Source organism: Strix uralensis, chromosome 8, assembly GCF_047716275.1.
Source record: "Strix uralensis isolate ZFMK-TIS-50842 chromosome 8, bStrUra1, whole genome shotgun sequence".
Taxonomy (NCBI): domain Eukaryota; kingdom Metazoa; phylum Chordata; class Aves; order Strigiformes; family Strigidae; genus Strix; species Strix uralensis.
The window spans coordinates 18,156,857-18,180,017 of NC_133979.1; the positions used below are offsets into that span (position 1 = coordinate 18,156,857).

The 23,161-nt window shown below is 40.2% G+C and overlaps 1 protein-coding gene across 1 annotated transcript in view; it reads left to right on the forward strand.

Annotated features, from left to right (window-relative positions):
• The window catches only part of LRRC8D (leucine rich repeat containing 8 VRAC subunit D), a 54,800-nt gene that overhangs the window by 26,131 nt on the left and 5,508 nt on the right, over window positions 1-23,161 (forward strand). The gene's annotated exons all lie outside the window — the stretch shown is intronic.

The window sequence follows — 23,161 nt, forward strand, 5'->3', positions numbered from 1 at the left end:
GTGATGCAGCTTAGATGCTTTGTGGGGGAGGCCTCAGAATTGTTCATAACAGGATCAAATGTCAATCAATGTTTCAGGAAGAATAAAGTTACTGTTTATGAGAAAATTGAAGAATAGTTTATTACATGCTTTCCAGCTATCTTAAAGCCATCTATTTTTTATCCTGTCTAGGAAAATGTCCCTCTCCTGTGGTTCTTTTCAGTCCTGTAGAGTATCAGTGGTGCCTAGTAGAAGCATCTATCCGAACCACTCCTGTTTGGCTCTGGCTGCTTCTCTGGGCTGCCTTCGGTAAGGAAAAAAGTAAGATGCCAGCTTCTTTCAGCTCTTCCATGAAAAGCCTGGTGAACATGTTGTTGAGGGTGCTGCTGGAACATTGTGGCTACTATTAAATTTGGTTCAAAGGCAGATCTGGCAATTTACTGGCTCCATAGAGAAAGAAAACAGTTAACTGACATCAAGCCATGAACATGAGAAAATGGCTTCTCCCTTATTGCAAGGTATAAAAGCTGGAGGGAGAGGACAAAGACAGAGGAAGTGGCTAGAGAGGACTGGAGAAGAAAACAGCTGAAAATCTCCTCCTCTCTCTCCACAGCTATTTTTTGTCAGTGACAGAGAACTGTGGGATGAGCAAAGCTGATCTGTATCTGCAGTAGGCCGTGGCTCTGATCTGAAAATGTATCCCCAGGAAAAAACAATGAGAGCCTAGCTGCGGGGGAGGGAACATCCGAAATCAAGGCACTTCTCTGCTGGATCTGAACCTGCAATTCCTATTCCAGGCTGCTTTGTGTTGTATTCAGGTGATGCTTGAAATCTTACAAGGGGCTGTCACGTTTTGTATTAGATTGTGCCCCGTGTATCAGCTGTTGGGGCCGCAGGCTGGGGTTTGGGAAAGAGCAGCTGGGGGATGCAGCTTGCGTAGAAAGGGTAGGGATGGAATGGGGAGGGAGGGAATGGAGAGCAGTCTTGGGAAATTGTGTCAGAATAAGAGACTTTTCAAACCAAGGCTTAGGTGCCTGTTGGAAATGCTTCTCTAAAACAAACCTGGCAAATACACAGTCATGAATTTATTTACCAGATTTCAAGGTTTTCTGATTGTGTGGTTTCTTGCATTCTTCTTAGAATGGTTTGGTGTTGAACCAGCATCCCAATGTGTTGTGTTGTCTGGGCCTGTCTCCCAAGGGAGATATTTTGGACAGTTACTCCTAAGTAAATCCTGTGTGTGGTTCTGGAGTTAAGGGCTTGTCTTCACATGCAATTGAGAAATTGTTTGAGTCAGCTGAAGGTGTGAATTTAAAGTTAATTGCTTCAACTGCCCTACCCTCTCTGATTCTGGAAAAGAGCATCTGAAGAGGGTCTCTAGCAGTTTAATCAATCAATTTTTTAATTTGTATGGGTTTTGTCTCTTAAGTAGTAATCCAAAGTGCCTTATGCAGACAAAGCCTCAAAGTGGATTATCTTATGTAGGAAGGCAGTTCTTAAGGATTTGGGAGGGTTTATGTGGATGCAGATGTATTACTAGTCAGGAGTAGCACTTGTATTTTACAGTCACTGTACTTTCATTTGAATTTAATGTGCAAGCAACTCCTTCAGACTCTGCTAACCTTAAACAGAAATTATGAGAGGAATGTGAATTGACTTTAGTCTTTTTGATAGACCTTTAAAACACTGTTACGGCATCTTAAAGCTGTCATTAACTGTGTGATGACTGAGACTTTCAGTAGAAACTTCTAGGTCACATATTTGATCTTTTGTAGTGAATGGAATGTACTTAGGTGGGTAGAGCTGCTGATTTCTTGTGAGACTTTCTAAGCTGATGGGGAGGAGGATGAAGGAAGTTAGAGGAGTACGAACCCTCTCAGCAAATCTTGGACTCCCAGCCCAAATTTGAGATTCTTCCCATCCCATACAAAGCTTTTTTAGATATGTGTATGAAGCAGAGAACTTTGGCAAAATCTGGATAGTAGAAAAAGTCTGAATGTTTTAGTATCTGAGGCTTTTGGCAACCTGCATAGTTATGTTTACCTCAAGCCTGAGAGGAGGGGACAGAGGAGTCCAGCACAGGGAGTGTACGCTTAAGACTGAACTGTCTCTGCAGACTAATTTAGGGGGAATTTGTGACAGAAGATATGGGTAGGGCTCTTCCTTCATTTTGTTTTTTAATGTACTGCTACAGTCTTTTTCGCCCTTCTTCACTTTCCATTTTGCTATTTTGTTAAGAGGAGGAATGACTGAACTACTGTATGTGTTTCTCCTTAGTCATTTTCGGTTGTGCAAAATAAGTTGCAGTGGCTGATGTACAGCAAGAACCCAGGTTATTTCTGTTTCAGCTACTGAATTTAGACTTTTGCTAAACATCATAAGGAATTTCTACTCTAAATACATGCAAGTATGTGTGGAAGAGTCCATCGTGTATGCTGAATGGCAGAATTACATCTGTAGACTGCTACCACCACGCTTCCAGGATCAGTGTGTATGAATATTAGCATATATATTTAAATAAAGTTGTGAAACTGGAAGGTTTTGAAAGTTTTTCCTACTGCTGTAGCAATTACAAAACCAAATGTTGTGGGTTTCTTGCTGAATACATTAAGTTTTATTGCCATGTGAAAGACTTCGTCCTAGAAGCTAAGGACTGATTCTGTACTAAAGTTCAGTTGGCTCCAGGTAGAGTGTAGATGCATCCACCTTAGGCAGATAAGGAATGTTGTAGCTACGCTCAGAGTGCGTGTGCTTTGCACTGCTTTCCTTCTCAGCTGAGGCTGCTGAGGAGCACTGCAGTTTCTGTGGATGTGCCACATTGGGATAGGACTGAGGTCAGTTCATTTTGCCTTGTTCATCAAACAAGCAGCAGGTGGCTGGTAGTGTGCAGAAGCTGTTAACATGGGTGAGGGTCGGACTGATGAGAAGAAGCCTGAATGTGTTCATTGTCTAGTCTGGTTGACTCACCAAATTGGTGACTTGCTAAATGCCTTGCCCTTACAGTCAAGGAATATGAGAAATTAATATAGATTTTTTTAAATGCTTTTTGAGGTGTCCGAAATGGCTAATCAACAAAGATACAGGTTTGTTTCCCTTTATGCACTGTTTTGTTTTGTTGCTTCAGAGGTGCTGAACATCCTGTTGGCATCATGGGGAGGTGTTCAGTGCCTGGGAAATTCAGCCCATTGCAGGTCAGCTCTTGTTTCGGCTCTCCAGCTGAGACAGCTACTACGGACTTTGGTATCACACAACTGGAAGTTGGGACCATCGAGCGTGACCCAGTTACTTACAGGGCAGCCCCAAAGAAAGTATACTTAATGCTTCAAAAGAGCATATTTGTCATCATGGAGAATTTGATGTTATTGTAGAGAGGAAAATGTGAATAGAAACCAGAGATATCTGTAAGTAGATACTAGGTAGTCCAAAAGCTGAAAATCTGGTTTAAAGAAAAATGACAGCAACTACACTAACAGCCCTCTGGCTTCAGGACACATCTAGAAACTTCAAAGCGAAATACGGTAATTAAGGGGACAATGGATACATGAGGATTAGTGCACGTTAGAAGTTAGGAAGTAAGTTAGAGAACTAACTTTGCATATTTTCTACAGCTGAAATGTGTTAGGAAATAAATAATTCCAGTTACTAGATGGAGATAATAAAGTAGCTTATGCGAGAAAAGTAGAAATATTTGTTAATACTGTTCCATATTTGGGAAGGTGCAGAATGAATGCCATTCCAACAGAGAATTAAATCCATCTTAATGAATAAAGATTTATTACCTTCTAGAGATAGACATATGTAAATCATCAGCACTATGATTGTTTTAAAGAGCTTGCCGAAAAGTCTGCAGGCCTGCAGACAATTTTTAATAACTGTTGGTATTGAGGGTCTTAAAATTAACTGCGCTAGAATAGACAAGGGAAGGGTGGGTGACAAATTTAACCATATTCCAGTTAGCTTGACATTAATCCTCATCAAAATATTGGAAAAGTTAATGTAATATTTGATTGATAAAATATTAGACAGACTAATATCTGACTATCACTTCAAGGGAAATGTCTTAGCAAAGGTGGTAACATGCTGGAAACTTAAGTTGTACTTGAGAGATGGACCTGCATGAGGTGTAGTAAAGCTGTGCCTTCAAAAGGCATCTCATGCAGGGGCAGGGAGACAGTCCAACCTTTGCAGTCCCCTACTACTCTCTGGCTCCTTCCAAGTGCTGTCTATAGTTCCCTTTCTCAGCAACAGCAGAGATAGTCAGTTAGGACTTTGACATACCCCATTGGGACTCCTGTCCTGACACGTTAGTGCTATGTGGTATTGCGAAAGTAAATGAATTAAGAACTGACTAACTGATGTTTAAAAGTTAGTCATTGGTGGTGAATCATTATCAAATGGGAACGCTTCTAGAAATCTGTTTTAAGGATTGAGGTGAGGCCAGATTGCATTGAACCTTTTCATCAAGTACCTGGAGACAAGGACAGGATCTGTACTGATACAACTGGCAGGCCATATCACACTAGGCAGGGTGGTAAGCAAGGACAAGGCAGCTTGTACAGAGTAATCTGGGTATCCTGGTGAGCTGTATCAATGAGAATTGCATTTTAATATAGTCTAATGCAAGATCATGGCATCTGCAGCTGTACTTCAACATAGTGACAGGATAGGAGCTTGGGGAGAAGGCTACTTGGGGGTACAGTGAGTAAACAACTGGACATGACTGTCCTCTTGTAGGTCGGCAAAGGTGTATAAGTTTGGGTGTATAAGTAGAAGGGGCGATGGGCAAAAGAAGGTGAATTGTGTATGATTCTGGGGTCATGAGCAGCCTGTTGAAAATGGGAGTGAGTTCAGAAAAGAGTCAGAGGGGATATCTGAAGGCTGGGTGGTGTTCAGGTACCACAAGGAGAGACTGAAAAACTCATTCTGTTGCTGGATCTGTTGTTTCTTGATAGATAAATGGGGTGACTTGATAACTGGCAGGAAGCACCTTCTGAGGGAGAGCACGCTGGAGGTTAAAAGGCTAACAGGAACGGGTGTAACCCAGAACTGATGGCTAGGAGCTGAAATCAGGCAATTGGAAATAATACATGCATTTGTAACGGTGAGAGAACGTAAGCACTGGAACAAATAAATGACAAAGGAAAGTGGTGGATGCCACCCAAAATGTTCCTAGGACTGAAAGCTTTTCTGGAAGTGTTATGTTAGGCAAACAAAGGTTTGGCTTACAGTTACATGTAGTCCTCTGGGGTAAATACAGGACTAATTGAGTATAGTGTTCTGTGGTGTCCCTCTGGCTTCAGTAATTCATAGATGGGGCTATACAAAGCCGCAAAACAAAAAGCTCCTCATGTGCTGAATGTTTGAGTACCAGCTGGCCTCTCTGATAGGAAGTACGTGTTGTGTGTGTGTATGTATATGTATATACATACATACATGTGAGGCATATACATGGATTGTGCCTCTTGGCCTGAGTTCCTCTGTCATATATTTCAAGAGCAATAGAAGAAATTGGAGTCCACAAGTGGTTGCCAAGAGTTTCCTAATCATGCGTATGGTTCCTCACAAACTCAAACCGGGAAACGGGTGCATTTCCACTCTGCTTATGCTAGAAAACCAGGTTGACATAGCGCTTAGGGATATGGTGTAGTTGAGAACTGTCAATGTTAGGCTAATGGTTGGACTGGATGATCTTCAAGGTCTTTTCCAACCTAGACGATTCTGTGATTCTGTGAAAACAATGCCTCTTTTCAGGGTCTCTGGAACTGATCTATGTTGCATATAACCAGTTCTGGAATCTGTGCTGCTCTTCTCTTGCAAAGTAGTAGCTCATATCTTTCTGTTCCTCTTCTTGAAGGTGCATCTGAAGAAGTGACAAGAAAAAGTAGAATGGAATGGAGTAAGTGCAGTGAGAGGCTCACAAGCAATGAGTTTATAAGCAACATTATTGAGGGTTTTTTTTTTTCTTGGTGTTTGTTTTTTTCTTTTTATAGTGGACAATTAACCTCTGGAACTCGCTGCTGCATGATACTGTTATGGATAAGAATTAATATGATTCTAAGGAAGGGTTAGGTACCTCAGGGAATTAAATTATTTAGTTTCATATAAATCTATAAAACCTCTTGTTCTAGGGTTTAAAAACATTTTGTAAACAATGGGGTCTAATATAGTGGGCAGATCATAATTGTTTACTAGGAAACTTCGTTTGCTGTAACATCTGTTTCTAGCTACTTTCAACAACAGGAACTGGTGATTCAGAGGTCTGTTTCTAAATTTGAGAAGGAACGTAGTGCTGGCTGAAGGAACACTGAGGGTGTGTGTACGAAGGGGAGGTGGTGATAAAGGGAGAACACACCCTGCATGCTAAAATGTGTCATTGTGGCATGCCCTGTGACTGCAGGGCATACATGCTGATCTGCTAGCAGAATGTACATGGATCAGAGTAATAAACTGGTTTTGAGCATTCAGCTTTTCAGAGATTATACTTGTACAGTGTCCCTCCATTGTATTTGAAGTAATTGATCTGCAGAGAAAATGTATGGTCTTTATTTGAGAATGGATGTCTTCAGAAGTGGAGAGAAGAATGGGATGAAGCAAGGAGATCTAAGATGTGGAAGGAAGACGGCCTAGCTGTGCTTTTTGTCCAGCAAAAGTCTCCAATTTATTAACTACCTCTTGACACTTATTTTGGAGAAGTTCTTAACCTGGGAGTTACAAATGTTTCAATCTTCATTACTTTTCCTTTTTTTCCTCCCAAGGTTATGTGCAGGCGCATACAGGCACACCCACAACTTTGTGTATGACAATTGCATCTGGTAGATACTAATGGGCAGAAATTGTCGATGGGGAGGTATAGGTACAGGCATGGTGACTGTGGGGGTTGTTTCATGCTTCTTCATGGTCTCCAAGCACTGGAAGTAGCTGCTCAGCCTTGTTGGCTGTGTCTGCCTCAGTATGCTCCTGAGATGTCATCTGAAGAGCAGAGAGCTCTTCTGTGTTTGCCACTGTGTCCACACAGAAACACATGTACATACTCAAAACCAGTCATCTCCTGGATGTCTTGTGACCCACGTCTTTGCATTGTCCAAGAGTCTTGGTGGAAAGGAATCTGCAGAATTGCAAAGAGAGGGAGGGAACTCTTAAAACAAGAACATCAGAAGAATGGTAATGCAATAAAAGTTGCAAAACTGGGGCAAATGTACAAGATCAAGCATTTTAGCATCTCTGTCCTTGTAGGTGGGAATGGTTATTTTGTAGTTATGCCATTTGTGGATCAAAGATGGGACCAGTGAGTGGACTCCTTTGAAGCTCTGTTCAAGGATAAAAGTAACAGCTCAGTCCTACCTCCCTGGGCTGCTTGTCTAGTTTAATATAGCACTAATCTGGCAAAGCATCAAGTAGGGATACTGGACCTTGGAACAGAGGAAAATACAATGTTACAAGTCATAGATGCTATGAATTGGCTCTCAAGAGCTGCATCAGGAAGCACAGTTGATAAGTGTGATATTTTGGGGCTCTTGTATGAATGCCATATTTTTTCCCTGCATGCAGTCCTTCCAACACAAGTTAAATTCTTTGTTGTAGAAAAAGCTAATTTTTTTGGAATGCTGAGTCTGAAACACAGATGATATACTGCAGTAAAAGACTCTCATGGGATTTTTTTACGAGATGGATTTTATTTGTTAAATGAGTTTTCAGTAGTTCTTCAGTACATGCTATTGTATTGCTTGCGTGATGTCTTACAGTGTCACTGGTTTGATCTAGACTGTGATGACTGAATAAATTGCATCATTTGCTAACTGTGGAAAGATGGCTTGATCCGTAAGACACATTTGTGTATATGTGCGTTTTGTAATGTAATTGTAAATCATAAATTAGAGATTGTTCAGTTAATGCCAAATACGAGCTGCATTCATAGTTCTTGGTGTTCTGGTCTGCCCACGGGAGTTCTGAGAGTCAGAGGGAATCATAGAGGAAACTGAAGTTGCTATTGTACTTTGAGGGGGGGGAAAGTAATGAAATAAGTAATGTAGTCTAAGACAACTTGAAAATGGAGACTTTTAAGTGGTCTTTGGGCTTATACCAAGGAACATGCTGCTGGCGTTTTGGTTTTGTGCATTAGAGGAAAGAAAACACTAGAAGTCCCTTGATTTTCATCTATAGAGAAATAACTGCACTTTGCTGCTGTGTTTTGGCCATACTGGTTTTGGCGGGGTTGTGGTAACTTATAGTTTTATATCTTGTGGGTTTTCAGTGACTTAAAATACTAAGAAGAAATAGTTTGTCCTGCAGTAGTTGGTGAGATGGCGTTACAGTTGGCGGGGGGACCTTATCTGGGAGTTGGAGGATCAGATCTGTAGTCTGTTGTGACTTCGCCAGTGACAGCTGTCTTGGAGGAGGACTGGAGACTATAGTAGGTGGCTGTGGTGACATAACCTGGTTGATGGTTCCTTGCTGACCTTTGTCTTGGACTATAGAGGTGTAGAGCTCCTAATTAAAAAGCTTAAATGCAAGTCTAACCTGGAAAATTGAATATTTCATGTTAATCTGCTTATGCTTTTGCTCATTGCTAATAAACTTTCGAGTCTGTGCTACAGTGAGGGGTAGAAGGATATTTATTCAGATCTCTGTTCAAATTGCAGCAATTCACAAACAGCAACTCAGAAGCAAGAAATCATTTTATGAAACTGGATAATTTCAAGCATGCCATAATCACATGATTTTTTTTTTAACTGAAGGCAGTAAAGATTCCCTAATAAATGAGTCACAATAGCATTATTGCTCCTATTTATATAACTTGAGATCTTGTAGTCTAAGCCTGTTGGCCTTTACCTCTGTGAGTGTTTTAATTTTTGATGAGGGTTTTGTTTTTGTTTTAAAGCCGCTTCACAATTACTCATTTTGTTTCTTGTACATATACAGCCAGTTGTATCTTCTCCCTTTAAGGTTGGAAGTAAAGCTCTATTACAATTTGCTTCTCTTAATTTGCCAAAGCAAGTATCAGTGAATATGGCCAGCTTCAGCAAGTAAATCTGCACAGCACTAAGAAGCGTTATCCCCAGATTAACTGTATGTGGAAACCTCAGCTACACTCCATGAAGAAGAGTTCCAATAACTGCAGAAAAATAGTTTTATTTGTGAATTGTGCACCCACATGAAAATAGCAAAATTTCCTGCTAATTTATGTCCTTCAATGATATCTTTGTTAAATGACTTTTCAGAATAGAGTCACATATTAAGGAATAATTCCAGCACACTGCTAATATTTGAAGACTTTTTTAGGATGTCTTTACTTTGTGACTTTTCCTGTAGTCAAAGTGTTGCTAACGTAAAAGATAAAAGATTTATTCCCATTTCTAGCCCATGGCGTAGACTTAAAGGTTCTTCCTCTTATAACTGGTCAAGCTCAAAACTGTGCCTTCCTCAAACACTACCATTTTATACAGTATGAAATCTGATGCAATTCAACTGATTTTTTTTTTGAGCTGTAATCTTTTAGAGACAGGATTACACAATGCATAATTTAGTAAGGTTTTGATATAGAGTAGAAATTGAACCTTTCATGCAATATAAATATCAAGTGCTAGCAGAGTCTAGCTCATTGTCCAACAATCACTACTTTTTTTTTTTTTTTAAATTTGAATAAGGAGGAACTCTGACCAAGACCCAGGAGCTGAGCACTGCATAAGGAGCATAGAGCATACAATGCAAGTATTGTGAAAGGTAGTGGCATCCGATGCATTGCATGATGAGACAGAGAGAGGACACCCCTAATGAGTCAGGAACAGGATTGCCATAATGGTCTGTCATATAAAGAACGTTTTAATCCAACAGTAGCTCTGCCACTCATAACAGAGCAAGCAGCACAATAAGCCATTAGCCCAGTCTTGGGAGAAGACTACAACTTTCCATCAAGCCTAAAGAATGATGTCTGTTTGACTGCCAGCCGGCTGTTGTATTGGCTTTTCCCTCTCTTGGCTTCCAACCCAAATAACAGCCATCTCATGCCTGCTTACATGTGGTGAGCAAGGATCCAACTTCGCTATTTCTGCAAAGGCCTTGTGATCCAGGGCTACTTCACTGTGAACATGGGCATGGCTGTGTCCATGTGCAAAACCCACAGCTTGCAGCGGTAGCACATCACCTGCCTTCTTAAAGTCACCATTTTGGGTCTGACCTGCAAGGTCAATCGGTGCTGTGTGTGGATGTCCCAAGCTTTGTGATGGGGATAGAGAATGGTCCTTCACTTTGGCTTCCTAAAGCAATTCTGTTCTTGGGAAACTGAAACCAGTGAAGGCTTAAAGAAATAATTTAATTAAGTTTTATTAATCCAAAGTCACTTGGTGGTTTTATATCTGAGAAAGGTGTTGGGATTTTTTTATTGTTAGCCTTTGAGGAACTTGAAACAAAGATTTGCTGTTCAGCCTAAAAGTGAACAAAAACTATCATAGAGTCCTGGGCCTTGATAACATTTTTCTTATTTTAAAAAAAATATACTTGAGGCATAATTTGGCAGGCAAAATTCTTGGTCAAGACAGGCTGTTACAAAACTTTGTAATGAATTAAAGGAGTGGTTTTGTTCATGTTTTGGTCTGGCCATGACAAATCCTAAACTCTTAACTGACAGTTTATGGGAATATAGTCATATGTATATTATTGCTGTACACCCACATGCACAGGCAGTAGTCCAAGTGTGCAGATGAGATAACAGGAGCGTATAAATAAAGCAGTTGGCTAGTTGTCCTAATGTTCTTGAGTAGATCCTTGTTAAAATAGTGCCAGTCAAACTTATGAATAGATCTTGTGTATTGAACATTACTCGCATTCAGCTGCTATGTGATATAGGTCACTGTGTGGGCAATTTGTGGCCATTTTGTGTTGAGTCAACAATTTGAAATGCAAACTCAAAGCTCAAGTAATCCCTGCTGTCCCCTGATAGTTGCAGGTTGCCTCTAGGCTACCCTGTTCCAAGAGAGGGGTGTTGGCAGGTCCGTAGGGTGGTGCCACCTTATCACTTGGGAACGTGAGGAGGTCTCTGCACGCCTGTGGGAGAGGAACACTGTGGTTATCCTGTCTTCCACCACCACTGTACTGGAACTGGTGTTTTCTGGCACTGTTACAATATAAAAGCAACATTTGTTCCATTGTTCCTGCTTCATGTATGTAAGTGATGCCCTGTCCATCACACGTGCCTATAGAAATACTGCTGAAATTGATGTTAAAGAACAATTTGCCTTAGGACAAGTCCTGAGTCTCCACCTTGTTCTGCACAGGACACTAGGGCAGCAAAGGGGGCTGGATTACACTTCTTTCTGAAAGCCTTGCATATGCTCAGTGGAAGGCACAATGAGAGCCAGGACTGGAATCAGTGGTCATGTACTTGCACAAGCTCAGACTTTCTGTTTCCTCAGTTTTTTGAAATCTTGGCATGCTGGTGGAAGGGCTAGAAGATGATTTAGAAGGGAAGGAGCCGCCTTCTCCCAGGTCAGTATGATGCTAGTGCTACATCCAGAACTTGCCTTGCTGGTTACCTGTGCTTGCACAGAACATCCTGGGGACCTGACTGGGGCCTGCTGGAGGATGTGAAAATTACCTGGTCTGGCTATCTATTGAAACAATGGCAACAACAAAACCTGACTGTTTTGTTTTCCTCTAGTTAGAGGGCAACTCTCCTTTTATTTCTGTAGCAGCTGGGGAGTGGCTATTGTGCTGCTTCAAGTGAACTTGCCAAAACAAGTTAAAATGGCAAGCATCTGCGGTAAGGGGAAGCTGCCTGCAGAATGAGAAAAGCTGCCTCTGGACTGATTTCCCCATTTGGCCATGTAAGCAGATAGCACGTTGGCTGTAAGGCAGACAGAGGTAACACGGTACATGACTGCATGTCTGTGAAGGTGGCTGCCAAAAACGTTATTGACAGTGCGTGGGGAAGGCTGTAGTAATCATGTCAAGGTGATAAGAGCTAAGGCAGGAGTGGCAACTGTCTGTAGATGGGATTGAATAAATTGTCTCCTTTCTATATTTTTATTTTGTTTATTTGAGTTGAAGTGAAGTACATGCTTGGAAAGCTTCATTGTCTGTTTTACTGGAAAGGTAGATTTAGAGAGCTGTTATGTTTAGTGCCTTATTTTTGAGACAGCATCATCCTCAAACCAGTGGGAAGGGGTACAGCTAAGTATATTGGAATGCTCTAACTGTAAATGGATTTATCTGGACGTAATGTTAAGCCTTTTCAAAGGCAACATTGCATTAAAATGTTAAGTTTGATTATACTTTTAATCACACTGCTATCCCACTTTTTCTATTTTTTCTGGAAGCCTGATGAGTTTTGGTTTTTTGCTTTGAATTTTACGGCCACAAACATGCTTGTCATTGCCTAACAAATAATCAGTTTTAGATTGTGAGCCTTCAGGGGCAAGGGTTGTCTGCCCAAAGTGCAGAGGTTACAATTCCAGCTGGAGCATTTGGGTAAATCATAATATAAATTTAGCAATAGTAAATATTAACTTGAAGGCTGTATGGATCTGGTGGTGCTGGTCAATGGCAGCGAGCAACACAACTGAGCCTTACTGAACCTTTTTGCAGTGTTGGAAGCTTTCTTGTTAGAGCAGAAATGCTGCAGTCTCAGGGAAGGCAACAAGTCTTTTGGAATATTCTTTCTATTCTTAAGGCAACATTTTGAATGTGGTTTTGAGAAAATAAAGCATTAAAAGGAAGGAGGTGATCTGAACTCACCAGCAAAATTTCAAAACAGCATCCAAAATGTATTGTAGCATAATTTTTTTTCTGTAAAGTACCGTGATTGAAGTACACACCCTGAACCAAACAATTATGGGACTAGATGGACTAAGTAAATAGCTTACCTCTTACAGAAAGCAGCTTAAGTTTAAGAGGAAAAAGAAATATAGTAAACTTAAATAAATCCCTTTGAGGATAAGTGCTTCAGCTGCAGGCATTTTTCCTGGCATGAAACCACTGGAGATTCAGCTATTGGAAGCTTGGCAGGAATGTGGTAACATTAATAAGTCATCCTTCATCTGTTGATCAGAGTTTTATGAGATGCCATTGTTGTTATCCATCCAGCAGGATGTCAGAAGCGTAGAAGATCTCTTTGCTTGATAAAGAGCAGGTAGGGTTGGGAGCAGGCTATCTGTTGTGCAGTGTCTATGCAGGGTGGTGGGAGACAGGATGGTGGGAGGGGTGTTGGAGGCTGCTTAGCAGTTATCTTGAGTAGTTCCTGTGACATGGCTTTACAGCTAGCCCTTGGCTTGATTTAGGAAGTCTCCCCTTCTCCCTGGGGAGAAAAGAAGCTGTGTGACATTTAAGTAGAACATAGTTTGACTGTTGTCCCATAAAGAGTTGGAGAGACTGTGTATTTGAAAACTGAGGGTGCAGCCTATTTACTGAGCTGTAAACCTGCCTTTTTTTTTTTTTAATCAAGGCAGGTCTACATTGGCATAGTGGGTAAAAGGAAAAGTGGAATTCAAGTGTGCTTTTCCATATCCTGATTATCAGCTGCACTTGATGCACCTTTCTACTGCTCTTGCCACGGAAAAGATCTTGGCAGAAATAGAGGAACTCTGATGTGCGAGTAGGAGGCTGGTGTTTACATGTAGCTTCTTGTGTCACTGGGTGCTTTTTGGTGTTGTGGGTTTTGTGTGTGTGTGTGTGTTTTAATTTGCTTTTGTTACCTTAATTTTTTAATTGTGTGACCTTTCCTAGATCACTTTTAGCTAATGGACATAATGGAAGTGTCACTGCAGGTACTTGAAAATACAGTAACTCATACATGTGCAAATCTTATATATGAAACTTCTGTTTAATGTGTAACCCAGTGAGAATCACTGTTTGCTGTTCTGTCAGAAGAGATGAACCAGCTCAGGTAGGGAACAATGGAGCCTGTTCTTTAGTTAAGATCTCCATGAGGATGCTATAAATGTTCCAGTGCAAGGTCGCTGGGATGTCCATTAAAAATAAAAAGAAGGAAAGTATTCGTTGAAAATAACTTACTTTACTCAGTAAACCTGCTTCCATTCTGATGGGAATACAGTTTAGAAATTAAGTAAACCTAGATTTTTAGTACATTGAGTTAGGGTGGAGAGGTCATTTTGCCCCTTAAGAGGGGCTATTAAAACCTGCAGCAACACAAACTTCAGTGACAGATTTCTTTTTCTTTGGTAGGCACTCCTTCCTATTCTTTAGGTATGTTTAGGGTGTGTGGTTAAAGGTACTAATATATCCTGTAATGAGATTTGTATCTTTACATTCTGTGGCTTAAAATCACCAAGCTAGCAGCTCTATGCCAAGTTCAATTTCTTACCGCTTTTGAAGTTGCCCCAGTTCCAAGTGAATCCAGAACAAGATGAGACAAAGACTGGCAGCGTGTGTGGCTCCACTGGATCAGAAAGGAGTATTTTTCAGAGGAATTGCGTGAGTTGCTGAGTGCCATCTCTACCTGAGATCAATCTATTTCATATAACAACCTTTGTAGCTGTGTGGACCTATTTATGTATAAGCAAATTTAAATAACATCTCAGGGTCTAAACCATTTTCAGTGGTCCTGTTTTTCAGATTTCTAAGCTAAAAAGGAAATAAAATTTTATTATGTTTTCCTTTTTTCTTCCAGTCATTTTAATTACTTTTAAAAAAAAAATCTGTATTGCTGTTGGGTTTTTTTTTAGTGATAAAAAGCAGCCTCCAGGGACTAGAGTTACCAGATGTGCTTTTATTTTGGCGCAGCTTGCTTTTGCATCTTGATAAATTCCCAAAGTGCTCTGGTCAGTAGAAGTGCCAGATGTTTACTGTGTGTTCCTGTACTTCTGATAGTGGCCATGAAAACACTGCAGAAACATCACTGCCTAAAAGATAGGGGAACAGCAGATCTTGAAATGGCAAAGGGATTATATGTTTAACACTTGAGTGCAAGCAGCTGTTGGAGTTTATTGGATGGTGTAACTTCTAATTGCAATGTATGTCCATGTCAGCACAGGTTAAAATCAAATGCTGTAACTTTCAGTTGTGTCTGTACTTGAGTAAAAGTGCTTAGTGTTAAACTCCGGGTCTTGCACGCACAAGTTAGGCTGCCTTTTCAAGATTACTGGTTTGCGTATGTTTTAGAAATTCTGTGAAATGAGATACAAAGTGTCCACTCGCTGGTTTTGCTCTAGTCTGGCTAGGTAAAACAGAAAATGCTGTTGGAAATCTGATCGCTCGGCCGTAGTGATGCTACTTTGATCACTGGTGATGTGCTGCCTTGGATAAAAGACAGGTGAATCAGTATTGTGTAAATAACAGCGGTTGTAACAGCAATGTAAGGTTTGGAGTGCGTGTGCCAGGGTACACTGAGGCATGTTCTTTGCCTTCATCTGCAAGGTCTTTGTTACTCTGCAGGGTTTCTGTTCAGGCAGTTGTGCTATGCAAGATTCATGTTCTTCCCAAGAGAAATTGCCTGGCAAATGCCTGTGCATTCATGGACTGTTACTTACAGATATGAAAAGCATAAGTTCAGTATTTACCCCTGCTGTGGTCTAGCCTCATTAGTCATCTCTCTTGGTTTCTTGCATGTTGCCTTGCTAGGTGGTTTGTTTTATAACTGTAAAATCACATGTGGTTAACTGACTTGAACTGTAACACATATAGTTATAATACTGAGCTCTTTAGCAGCTACACACACCCATGCAGAGGGATGCTGAAGGACCATTCTTCACTCTTGTTTCCTTCTTCCATCTCTTCTCTCACACCCTTTATGGTCTCCAATGCTACTAACCTACGCAAAGTGAGGATGGAGCAGTGCTGCTGAACATTCAGTTTAGGATCTCTCTGAGCTTTTCAAGGTCGAAAACCAACAAGTTGTATTCTGAAAGATATTGAGCACCTGCACTGCACTCTGAAGCCTGTGGATAAATGTGAATAAAATCTGAAGCTTGTACTTTTGGTCAAAGCAGCCCTCTTGTAAGAGCATGGCTCAGGAGCACTGCGGTAGGCAAAGTGGGAAGTTGCTCATTTTCTCTGTCTTATGGACACAGCACTTACGTGTGGCAAGTGCAGAGTTGAGTGTGTTAATAATCTTTGGGTGCTTTGGGGGGCTACTCAGAAGTACAACACTGGGCTCCTGTTTTGAACGTCATCCTTAAACAGACCTCTCCAGTCATTTACAGCAAGGCAAGAGTGAGGTATGATTTGAGAGTTTATTGTTAGGGAAATGATGGCCACTAATACTGCTCTTTAAATATCATGTTGATTACAAAACCGTCTGTGTAGGAGTGGTATATAGCACTAGACCTTCAAAGAGCTGATAAACAAGGAAGATTCAGTGTAAACACTTAAATAGCAACATTCAAAAGTAGGTTAGAGTGTTATACAACCTGAAAAAGACCGGCTTTGAAGGGCAGAATTTTTGAAGATTTGAAAAAAGAAAAATGTTTTTTATAGATTTAATTTTTGTAAATGGGTACTAATTTGACATTGATATAAAGCAAGAATCTTGGGTTTTGTCTCCAACTTACTGAAGCCTAGTATTTCTGTATGCAGTCTGAGAGAAAATAGCTTTTGATGATTTTTCATTTACCAAATTACTGTCAGTCAGGTTAATATTGTTCATAAAGATTATGATTCCTTAGTTGGGGAATTTATTTCCAGTCTATATCAGAGATAATATATTCCCTTTAAGGGAAATTCCAAAATTATAGCTGTGCAATTTGGGCAGTGGGATGGGGGAATTGGAGAGATGGGTTAGTTGTGGGGGGGTTTCTTTGATTTTTTTTTTTTTTTCCTCAATGAGTGTATGAGTGGTGCTAATTATCTTCCTCAATCATGTAGTATGTTATTAAATAAGAACATCATATTTTTCCATATATATTTATATAATGAGATTTAGATATAATTAAAATGTATTGTAGAACTCTTATTCCTTAGTTGGAATCTTTTTCTCCATAGGAAATCTCCTTTCAGCTTTGTGTTCGTTGCTTTCTCCTTATTCAGTTGTTACCCATTATGCCCACAGAGCATTTTGTGGTACACCATCTCTAAAATACTACCTTTGGGATGACATGCAATTAATTTTAAGAAAGTCAAATCATACAGATAAATATCCCATCCCATAGAAATTTGCTTAGCCTGGAATATCAAATAGGCCAAACAAATAACAATTTGCTTAGTCAAGGGGTAGCCAAACAAAAATAAACCAACCCAGATCTTGCAGATTGATCTAAAACTGGTAGATTTGGTCACTGTCAGATGTTTAGGGAAGAAATAGTGAGCGGGAATTCTTGTCATTCTGATTTGGTGGAAAAAAAATAACGGAAATCTCTTTCCATGCAGTTCTTACGTTAAATCTGTTTCTGATCTTCCTGAGTCAAAAGCACTAATCGAGAAGTATCCGATACTGTAAGCTTCACTGTAGTCCTTGTATTCTGGTGTTAATGTTCTGCAATACCTTCCATCGCTGAAGAAGTAGCAAAACATTTCATATAGTGAAGAAACACTATAAAAATACTTATGTTGTATTTTATTATGGAATGTTTCTTGGGCTTTTCAGGCAATAGGGGCACTTAATGCACAAATCCACGCTTAGCTGAATTTGGAGGTTTGATTTGCAGGATACTTGAGAAGCTGTAGTCACAGTTGTACCTAAAAGTGGTTTTGTAACTTGAGTCAGGTCAGGTAGAGCAAAGCACAATAAACCTCCATGGAATCAAGCAGCTGGGAGTTAACTCTTTTTTCAAATGGGCTGCTGCTTCTCTACAGCTATCCAGGGGCAGTGCCTCAGTCAACATACTAGGAGCTGCAAATTGGGCTAGGAATAGTTCCCAGCTAAAGGAGCAGGGACAATTTCCCTCTATTACTAGATCCCAAAGCCTACCTGTGTTTTGGTTAAACCTCCTTTAGTTTGTTTTAAACTTCTCTGAATCTCAGAAATTGAATAACCAGTGCAGGTGATGAATGTGTCTGTATGCTCAGAATGCATAAATTCATTCAGTCTTTTCTGAATGTCTTTATCTACTATTTTACAAGGACTCTGGGGGTCCTTACGCTCAGTTCTGTGGGGAAGTAAAAAAGGATGGTACCATCTTTTTGATCTTTGCAGATTGTCTGTGGAACAATTGATATTTGCAGCATCCTGGCTAAGAGGAATCTCATAATCCATTCTTATCACATTAAGGTCTAATTGCCTGCCTTAATAGGATATTGCAGAAGTAGAAAAACAAAGGAAGTAGAAATGGTTGGTGGAAAGAGAATAAAATATACAGCGGAAATAAATTTAAACCTATGGTCACTTGATCAAAAGCAAGCTAGCAAAGCCTTTTAGTTATGGGAAAACTTTTCTTCTCCTTAATTTCCTGTGGGAAGGGAGAAAACAATTTTGTTCATGGCAGCACTTTTTCTTTTCAACTAGAATTGTTGGGGCTTTTTTTTTTTTTTTTTTTAGTAAATTCTTGACCAGTTGTGGTGACAAGGCTAATTCAAGAATCTTTTTGTTTCCTGAAACAAAGTGGGCTTGTTCCGAGTCTTGGGAACCTGAAAGTAAAATGAGAGGTTCATATGCTACAATTCTGTTTTTATTTGTTTGTTCTAACTTTGAATTTGCTTTAACTTTAAAAATGCTTTTAAAACAGGAGGGCCAGTGAATTACAGGGGCAGACAGATGAAGTTTTTATCAGTAAGTACAGGAAGAAGTAGGATGTAAATAAACATTAGTGACATACCAATTTTCTGCTTCCCTTCCCTCTAACTTCTGTATTTAAACTGGAAGAGTTTCTTTAGAAAAAACACCCAATACATCTACTTTGTGTTTCAGCATTTATAGTCTGACATATGTCAGAAAAATTCACGAGGTGAATTCTGAGCTCTATTATAACTTTTTTTAAGACTAATGAAAGGATTATAATTGGGTAAGAAGTATGGTTTATGAAAGTAGTTGTTCCCCTTGCTGATATAATGTTGGCCTGCAACTTAGAACAATTGTATTATCATTGTTGATTTTCTTTTTTTATATTCTGTTTTCACTGTAACTTATATAACTGCAAAATAAACAAAGTAGTTTGAGATCCATATCACATTAGCAGTGAAAAGGGAGGTAGTACTATGCTGCTTTCAGAACTTTTGAATTTTTCCACCTAAGATCTTAGAAGGTAGCAAGAAACAGCTGTGCTTAGAACAGTTGCATTTCTTTGGGCTAAATAATTTTATTTTTTTTCCAAGAGAGAGAATGCACCCAGTAGACAGCTGAAACTAATGGATGGAACTGGGAGAGGTTAATGTTATCTTAGAGTGTCATCCAAGTTATAAAACTGGAGACAAAGGGTTTGGGAGGAAAAAAGGATTATTTGCTAAAATTAAAGGTCTTCCTTATTTTGTGTAGCTGTGCAGCCCTGAAGATCATACTGCAATAGGCTTGAATTAAAATCTGTTCTTATTAAAACTAAACTAAAATACGCTGTTTTAAAAAGGAGACTGTGTCCTGACATTCCGTATTGGGAATTAATAAATACTTCTCTTCAAGAACCACAGTTTTCTAGTTTTGGGTCTAGATCTCAGTGTGTCAAAACCTCATGTTCTGCTGAGCCTTAAGGTCAATTCGGTGCCTTATAAGCCCTGAAAAGGGCTGAAAGAAATGCATGTTTTTACCATGAGAAAGACATTTTGGCTTTTCAGCTGTATAGTACTTTGTTCTTCAGTTTGAGCTACCTGCTTTTACAGACTTTCTTGCATCAGGGTTGTGAATAGAACATGCACTGGTCTTGTGGGAAGACCACCTATCGCAGGGATTTGCGGACTGCCTGCCAGACACAGACTGGCATTTATGGTTTGGGGTTTTTTTTCCTTTTTTGCCTTTTCCTTACTACTGTGTCATCACTGCAGCTTGTCATGAAACCCCAACCTCAATCTGTCACCCTTAAAAGGAGGGGAAAATTAGCAATGAAAATGCTGTCTACCTACTCCAAGGAATATTCTGAACACTGGGCTTTAGAAGCAGGTTTTAAAAGCTTTAAATAGTTTAAATATAATCGTGGAATAAAGAAAACCCCAAAACATTACAGTACTGTAGAGACCTGTTGTTCTGAGTACCTTTTAATAGTTTGATTTCTAAGCATCCGCAAAAATAAAAGTTAACTTCTATGGTTATTAGTTTAGTAAAATCAAACACCAATACATTTAATGATGGATTTAAGAGAAAAAATACGAAATTTATTCGCAGCCTGTCAGTCAGAATGTGTCTTACACTATGTGTAGGTTTATAGCTTTTCATTTTGGTTTTCAAGACTTGGAGCATTTAAATATTTTAGACATGTGAGGACAGAAACCTGTTTTCAGCTCCTGGAATTGATTTTTTGCTAGCTAGAAAAAGGTCTGCCTCTCTTTTATGAGACACAGTGTTAGACGGTAATGCCACAGAGGGGTGTTTTGTGTTTTATAACTGCTAATCTCTGCCAAAACAGCAGTTCTTCTGTGAGTATCAGTAACTTGAAAGAAAAGACATGTTCAGAGCACTGAATGTGGTACTTCTCAGTGTAAAGCTCCTGTTACACCATGCTGCCTACAGCCTCACAAAGAGGATTACATGGGCTGTGTTGTGTCTACTAACCCTTTGTGAAATCATTTTGTGTGTGTGCAAGACAGAGGTCTGGTAAAGGTGATTTTTAGCTTTAGCTTTTTTTTTATTGTTCTTTTGAAGTTTAGCTGGAACCACTTTGTGCTCTCTCTCATTTCCATTATTTCAGTTGCTTAGAGCAGCCACTTCTGCAGCTCTTGGGTTTTAGTCCATTATCCATGTGTTCTTATGGCAGAAGCAAGAAAATCACCTTCATTCTCTGACAGGAATTCTGCAGGTTGAGCCCCAAACCGCAATGGAGTAACTTCCCATGTAATTAGCTAGTGCAAAGTTGAGGGAAAGGCTAGCCCCAGAGGAACAAGCAGTAGCAGCTACCCGTGTCTGTTACAGCAGTCATCTCATTCCTCCTTCCCATCCTGCTTGCCTCCTTCTACCTGCACATTGCATAACTCTGTGTGCAGAGGCAGGACTGCAGAAAGCATGCATGAGTTCTTGCTAAGCGTTTGGCTCCGTGCTCTCCTGTTGAACTATTGTACTAGTAACCTAGTGGACGAGAAGTTCTTATGGGTGCCAAGGTGGGTGAGACCACAGTGAAAACAGCCTGAGATCCTTGAGAGCATCCCTTCCAAACAGCTTCCAAGAAGCAAAAAAATCCATGCCAGGACAAAAAAACCCTTCTGCTTCTGTCTTGTGGTGCTGTCCTGGGCAGGTGGCAGTTCTGTTTTAGGAATAAGGAGGGTCCTTTTATATTTATCTGTTCACATTATTACAAATGACTAATGCTATTCTTTTGCACACGATTGTTATTTAAATGTCAAAGGTAGGGCAAACAGTAGTGCTGTGACTGTCTAGGTAAGCCCTGGGAGACATTAAAGAAAATGGGAGTTTGTAGCTAACTGCAAGTAAAGCGCTGTGAGGCTTTGATGGCTGTGGGGTGTGTTACTTGTCCTTCAGCACTTCCTGCAGTCACTACAGCCCTGCAGAGGTGTGTGGGGAAAGGCTCAGGGACAAGTGCTGCCGGGACGAGGCTCTTGTGGAGCTGGGAGAACTGCAAGACCCCTGACAACTTGTGTTGCTGATGAGGGAGGAGTATTTGACATTCATTTGTCCACTGGAAAATAGCGAGAGCTGGAAGTTCCTTCTACCCATTCCCTGAGGAACTGAGCCTTAACTTTTACATTTTGGCAGCTGTGCCAAGAGCACCAAGATGAGCGCTCTAGTGAGAGAAGACCCTCTCCTCTCTGGCTGCCTTTACCAAATCCCAGGCTAGGTATGCAAAATTGGTAAAAGCTCCTGGGAGTTGAGTGTGGGAGGCCTGTGGTGGAGAAGACACTTTCATCATGAGCTCCATGCCAGGTTCTGTAGCAGCAACCACTGGCCTTTCCTGCTGACTGAGATCATGGGAGCTGCTTGCACTGGTGCAGGCAAGGAGAGGGGCTAATGCATGCGTTTGACCATATAGGCAGTAAGTAGCTGATATTTGAATTCTCTGTATAGAAATGTCTGTTATCTTCTTCAGAGGCTAGAAATAATCAAACATTCATGTTGTATATTTATGGCCTGTGATGCTGTCCTTTACAGTTTGTGAGGTGCGTGGCTGTACGAATTGGTATGCTACAAGTTAAAAATAATAAATCTGATGCATCTTTAAGCTGCCTGATTTGATCTCCCGGTGCTCTGCTAAGCTGTTCTTCTCCCAACCAAAGAGAGCCAGACTCTGTGTGGTAATGTTCATCCTGTCTCCTTCCCCACTCCATGTGTGCACACAAGCTGCATATTTTACTTTAGAAATGGCAAATTTGGGTCGCAAGTTCAGCAGTTAAGATGATGATTGTACCACATCCTGCTTGCACAGGAAGCTTATTTTTTAAAAAGCTGATAAGTTGAGTCCTCTAGATTTTGTCAAAACAAAAAGCAAAGCAAGCTATTTAAAGCTGCAGAGAGTTTTGCATTCTCACATGATCAGTTTACCACTTTGTCTCACAGTGCGTAGTTTTAATTTAAAGTGAAAGCCTTGCAGCCTGCTCCTGTGCTACCTGGACTAACCAGCTCCCTATAATCACCAGGCTGTGATGATAATCTGAAAAAATTATTTTTTCCATTATGTTAAGAAAAAGTTGTGTGGGGTTTTTTTCTTGTTTAGCTGGGTTGGATTTTTCTCAGGAAGGATTATTTCTTCATTAATTGGGGAAAAAAATTTATGCAGTACCATTTGGTCCAAGGAATAGGCGATAACTATTTCTCACTGTAAAACATCCAATCACGTTAAAAAAATTGTGCCAAATATTCACGTAGTAACTGCAACACTTTCACTTGTGCAGTGATACTTAAGGGAAAGGAGCCAATCAATCTGGTAAGCAATGTGGATGCTCGATAGAAAGGAGTGGGAGACATTGACTGTTATTGTGTTAGATGAAAAGAAATAAGACACCTTGCTCATAATGCAATAAGAGACTTAAAATGTGCTGTGCAAGTCATGAGCAAGGTGCAAAGCATTTAGCAAATGCTGTGTTGTTTAAATGCAAGGTACTACGAAATAATGTTAGTGCTGGATTTCACTTGTTTAGGCTGAAGCAATCATTTTTACAGAATCAGATTTTGTGCAGTGTAAGCAACTGTTGCTATTCATGATATTAA